The sequence below is a fragment of the Schistocerca piceifrons genome, unplaced genomic scaffold (assembly GCF_021461385.2).
Source record: "Schistocerca piceifrons isolate TAMUIC-IGC-003096 unplaced genomic scaffold, iqSchPice1.1 HiC_scaffold_2340, whole genome shotgun sequence".
Classification (NCBI taxonomy): domain Eukaryota; kingdom Metazoa; phylum Arthropoda; class Insecta; order Orthoptera; family Acrididae; genus Schistocerca; species Schistocerca piceifrons.
The window spans coordinates 4,455,260-4,461,871 of NW_025728274.1; positions in this window are offsets into that span (position 1 = coordinate 4,455,260).

The following is a 6,612-nucleotide window of genomic DNA, read 5'->3' on the forward strand; positions in this document are numbered from 1 at the left end:
TTCCGATGCACTATTCGTTCTTTACTGCATCTCTCGCTCCTTCACATCGACGAATTAACACCGAAATTGCGTCGCTATGAAATACTATGTTTTCTATGACTTCTCCTTCTAAATCGAGTTACGTTTCTATAGAAACGACAGGATTTTCTTTTGGGATACGAGTATCTCCTTTCCGATGCGCTATTCCTTCTTTACTGCATCCCTCGCTCCCTCACATTGACGAATTAACACAGAAATTGCGTCGCCTTGAAATACTATGCGTTCTATGACATCTCTTTCTAAATCGAGTAACGTTTCTATTGAAAGGGCAGGATTTTCTTTTGGGATACGAGTATCTCATTACCGATGAACTATTCCTTCTTTACTGCATCCCTGGCTCAGTCACATTGACGAATTAACACTGAAATTGCGTCCCTATGGAATCCTATGGGTTCTATGACTTCTCCTTCTAAATCGAGTAAAGTTTCTATGGAAACGACAGAAATTTCTTTTGGGATACGACTATCTCCTTTCCGTGCACTATTCCTTCTTTACTGCATCACTCGCCCCCTCACTTTGACGAATTAACGCAGAAATTGCGTCGCTATGAAATAATATGGGTTCTATGACTTGTCCTTCTAAATCGAGTAACGTTTCTACGGAAACGAGAGTAGTCTCTTTTGGGTTACGAGGATCTCCTTTCCGATGCACCATTGCTTCCTGATTGTATCTTTCGCTCCCTCACATTGACGAATTAACACAGAAATTGCGTCGCTATGAAGTACTATGTGTTCTGTAACTTCTCCTTTTAAAGCGAGAAACGTGTCTATTGAAACGACAGGATTATATTTTGGGATACGAGTATCTCTTTTCCGGTGCACCATTCCTTCTATACTGCATCCTTCGCTCCCTCACATTGGCGAATTAACACACAAATTGCGTCGCTATGAAATAATAAGGGTTGTATGACTTTCGTTTGTAAATCGGGTAACGTTTCTATTGAAACGAGAGGTTTTTCTTTTGGGATACGAGTATCTCCATTCCGATGCACTATTCCCTCCTTACTGCATCCCTAGCTCCCTCACATTGACGAATTAACACAGAAATTACGTCGCTATTAAACACTATGGATTCCATGACTTTTCCTTCTAAATCGAGTAACCTTTCTATGGAAACGACATGATATTCTTTTGGGATACGAGTATCTCCTTTCCGATGCACTAATCCTTCTTTACTGCAGCCCTCGCTCCATCACAACGAATTAACACATACATTGCGTCTCTATGATGTACTAGGTGTTCTATGACTTCTCCTTCTAAATCGAGTAACGTTTTTATGGAAAAGAGAGGATTTTCTTTTGGTATGCGAGTAACTCGTTTTCGATGCACTATTCCTTCTGTACTGCATCCCTCGCTCCCTCACGTTGGCGAATTGACACAGAAATTGCGTCGCTATGAAATACTATGGGTTCTATGACTTCCCCTTCTATATCGAGTAACGTTTCTGTTGAAACGACAGGATTTTCTTTTGGGATACGAATATCTCCTTTCCGATGCACTATTCCTTCTTTACTGCATCCCTCGATCCCTTACATTGACAAATTAACACAGAAATGGCGTCGCTATGAAGTAATGTGTGTTCTATGACATCACCTTCTAATACGAGTAACGTTCTTATTCAAACGTCAGGATTTTCTTTTGGGATATGAGTATGTCCTTTCCGGATGCACTATTCCATCTTTACTTCATCCCTCGCTCCATTACATTGACAAATTAACACAGAAATTGCGTCGCTATGAATACTATTGGTTCTATGACATCTGCTGCTAAATCGAGTAACGTTTCTATGGAGACAACAGGATTTTCTTTTGGGATACGAGTATCTCCATTCCAATGCAACATTCCTTCTTTAATGCATTCCTCATTCCCTCACATTGACGAATTAACACAGAAATTGCGTCGCTATGAAATACTATGAGTTCTATGACTTCTCCTTCTTAATCGGGTAACGTTTCTATGGAATCGCAAAGATTCTCTTTTGGTATACGAGTATCTCCTTTCCGATGCACTATTCCTCCATTACTGCATCTCTCGCTCCTTCACATTGACGAATTAACACCGAAATTGCGTCGCTATGAAATACTATGGGTTCTATGATTTCTCCTTCTAAATCGAGTAACATTTCCATGGAAACGACATGATTTTCATTTGGAATACGACTATCTCCTTTCCGATGTACTATTCCTTCTGTACTGCATCCCTCGCTCTCTCACATTGACGAATTAACACAGAAATTGCGTCGCCTTGAAATACTATGCGTTCTATGACATCTCTTTCTAAATCGGAGAAACGTTTCTATTGAAGCGACAGGATTTTCTTTTTGGATACGAGTTTCTCATTACCGATGCACTAATCCTTCTTTACTGCATCCCTGGCTCAGTCACATTGACGAATTAACACTGAAATTGCGTCTCTATGGAATACTATGTGCGCTACGACTTCTCCTTCTAAATCGAGTAAAGTTTCTATGGAAGCGACAGAATTTTCTTTTGGGATACGAGTATCTAATTTCCGATGCACCTATTCCTTCTGTACTGCATCCCTGGCTCCCTCACATTGACGAATAACCACAGAACTTGCGTCGCTATGATATACTATGGGTTCTAAAACTTCTCCTTCTAAATCGAGTACCGTTTCTATGGTTACGACGGGATTTTCTTTTGGGATACGACTATCTCCTTTCCGTTTGCACTATTCCTTCTTTACTACATCACTCGCTCCCTCACTTTGACGAATTACCACAGAACTTGCGTCGCCACGAAATACTATGGGCTCTATGACATCTCCTGCTAAATCGAGTAACGTTTCTATGGATACGACAGGATTTTCTTTTGGGATACGAGTATCGCCTATCCGATGCACTATTCCTTCTTTAATGCATTCCTCGCTCCCCTCAGACTGACGAATTAACACAGATATTGCGTCGCTATGAAATACTTTGGGTTCTATGACTTCTCCTTCTAAATCGAGTAACGTTTCTATAGAAACGACAGGATTTTCTTTTGGGATACGAGTATCTCCTTTCCGATGGGCTATTCCTTCTTTACTGCATCCCTCGAACCCTCACATTGACAAATTAACACAGAAATGGCGTCGCTATGAAATCCTGTGTGTTCTATGACATCTCCTTCTAAATCGAGTAACGTTCATATTGAAACGTCAGGATTTTCTTTTGGGATATCAGTTTCTCCTTTCCGATGCACTATTCCGTCTTTACTGCATTCCTCGCTCCATTACATTGACAAATTAACACAGAAATTGCGTCGCTATGAAATACTATTGGTTCTATGACATCTGCTGCTAAATCGAGTAACGTTTCTATGGAGACAACAGGATTTTCTTTTGGGATACGAGTATCTCCTACCCGATGCACTATCCCTTCTTAAATGCATTCCTCGTTCCCTCAGACTGACGAATTAACACAGATATTGCGTCGCTATGAAATACTTTTGGTTCTATGACTTCTCCTTCTAAATCGGGTAAGGTCTCAATGGAATCGAGAGAATTTTCTTTTAGTATACGAGTATCTCCTTCCCGATGCTCTATTATTTCTTTACTGCATCTCTCGCTCCTTTACATTGACGAATTAACACCGAATTTGCGTCGCTATGAAATACTAAGGGTTCTATGACTTCTCCATGTAAATCGAGAAACGTTTCTATAGAAACGACAGGATTTTCTTATGGGATACGAGTATCTCCTTTCCGATGCACTAATCCTTCTTTACTGCATCCCTCGCTCCCTTACATTGACGATTTACCTCAGAACTTGCGTCACTATCAAATACTATGGGTTCTATGACTTCTCCTTCTAAATCGAGTAACATTTCCACGGAAACGACAGATTTTCTTTTGGAATACGACTATCTCCTTTCCGATGCACTATTCCTTCTGTACTGCATCCCTCGCTCCCTCACATTGACGAATTAACACAGAAATTGCGTCGCCTTGAAATACTATGCGTTCTATGACATCTCTTTCTAAATCGAGTAACGTTTCAATTGAAACAACAGGATTTTCTTTTGGGATACGAGTATCTCATTACCGATGCACTATTCCTTTTTTACTGCATCCCTGGCTCAGTCACATTGACGAATTAACACTGATATTGCGTCCCTATGGAATACTATGGATTCTATGACTTCTCCCTCTAAATCGAGTAACGTTTCAATGGAAACGACAGAATTTTCTTATGGGATACGACTATCTCCTTTCCGATGCACTACTCCTTCTTAATGCATCCCTCGCTCCCTCACATTGGCGAATTAACACAGAAATTGCGTCACTATGAAATACTAAGGGTTCTATGACTTCTCCTTCTAAATCGAGAAACGTTTCTATTGAAATGACACGATTTTCTTTTGGGATATGAGTATCTATATTCCGATGCACAATTGCCTCATTACTGTATCCCTAGCTGCCTCACATTGACGAATTAACACAGAAATTACGTCGCTATTAAATACTATGGGTTCCATGACTTCTCCTTTTGAATCGAGTAACGTTTCTATGGAAACGACAGGATTTTCTTTTGGGTTACGAGTATCTCCTTTCCGAAGCTCTATTACTTCATTAATGCATCCCTCGTTCCCTCACGACGAATTAACACATAAATTGCGTCGCTATGATATACTAGCTGTTCTATGACTTCTCCTTGTAAATAAAGTAACGTTTCAATGGAATCGACAGGATTTTCTTTTGGTATACGAGTATCTCCTTTCCGATTTACTATTCCTTCTTTACTGCAACCCTCGCTCACTTACATTGGCGAATTACCACAGAACTTGCGTCGCTATGAAATACTATGGGTTCTATGACTTCTCCTTCTAAATCGAGTAAAGTTTCTATTGAAACGACAGGATTTTCTTTTGGGATACGAGCATCTCCTTTCCGATGCACAATTCCGTTTTTACTGCATCCCTCGCTCCATCACTTTGACGAATAAGCACAGAAATTGCGTCGCTATGAAATACTATGTGTTCTATGACTTTTCCTTTTAATCGAGTAACGTTTCTATGGAAACGACAGGATTTTCTTCTGGGATTCGGGTATCTCCTTTCCGATGCACTATCCCTTCTTTACTGCATCCCTTGCTCCTTCACATTGACGAATTAACACATAAATTGCGTTGCGATGAAGTACTATGGGTTCTATAACTTCTCCTTCTAAATCGAGTAACGTTTCTATTGAAACGACAGGATTTTTTTTTTTTTTTGGGGATACGAGTATCTCCTTTCCGATGCACTATTGTGTCTTTACTGCATCCCTCGCTCCCTCACATTGACGATTTAACAATGAAATAGCGTCGCTATGAAATACTATGGGTTCTATGACTTCGCCTTCTTAATCGAGTAACGTTTCTATGGAAACGACAGGATTTTCTTTTGGGATACGAGTAACTCCTTTCCGATCCACTATTCCTTTTTTACTGCAACCCATCGTTCCCTCACATTGAGGAATAAGCACAGAAATTGCGTCGCTAAGATATACTATGGGTTCTATGCCTTATCCTTCTAAATCGAGTAACGTTTCAAAGGAAAGGACATTGTTTTCTATTGGGATACGAGTATCTCCTTTCCGATGCACTATTCCTTCTTTACTGCATCCCTGTCCTCCTCACATTGAGGAATTGACACAGAAATTGCGACGCTATGGAATACTATGTGTTCTATGACTTCTCCTTCTAAATCGAGTTACGTTTCTATGGAAACGACAGGATTTTCCTTTGGGATACGAGTACCTCCTTTCCGATGTACTATTCCTTCTTTACTGCATCGCTAGCTCCCTCACATTGACGAATTAACACAGAACTAGCGTCGCTATGAAATACTATGGGTTGTATAATTTCTTCTTCTAAATCGAGTACCGATTCTATTGAAACGACAGGATTTTCTTTTGGGATACCAGTATCTCCTTTCCGATGCACTATTCCTTCTTTACTGCATCCCTCGCTACCTCACATTCACGAATGAACACAGTAATTGCGTCGCTATGAAATTCTATGGGTTCTATGACTTCCCCTTCTAAATCGAGTAACGTTTCTATTGAAACGACAGGATTTTCTTTTGTGATACGAATATCTCCTTTCCGATGCACTATTCCTTCTTTACTGCATCCCTCGATCCCTCACAGTGACAAATTTACACAGAAATGGTGTCGCTATGAAGTACTGTGTGCTCTATGACATCACCTTCTAATACGAGTAACGTGCTTATTCAAACGTCAGGATTTTCTTTTGGGATATGAGTATGTCCTTTCCGATGCACTATTCCATCTTTACTTCATCCCTCGCTCCATTACATTGACAAATTAACACAGAAATTGCGTCGCTATGAAATATTATTGGTTCTATGACATCTGCTGCTAAATCGAGTAACGTTTCTATGGAGACAACAGGATTTTCTTTTGAGATACGAGTATCTCCATTCCGATGCAATATTCCTTCTTTAATGCATTCCTCATTCCCTCACATTGACGAATTAACACAGAAATTGCGTCGCTATGAAATACTATGGGTTCTATAACTTCTTCATCTTAATCGGGTAACGTTTCTATGGAATCGCGAAGATTTTCTT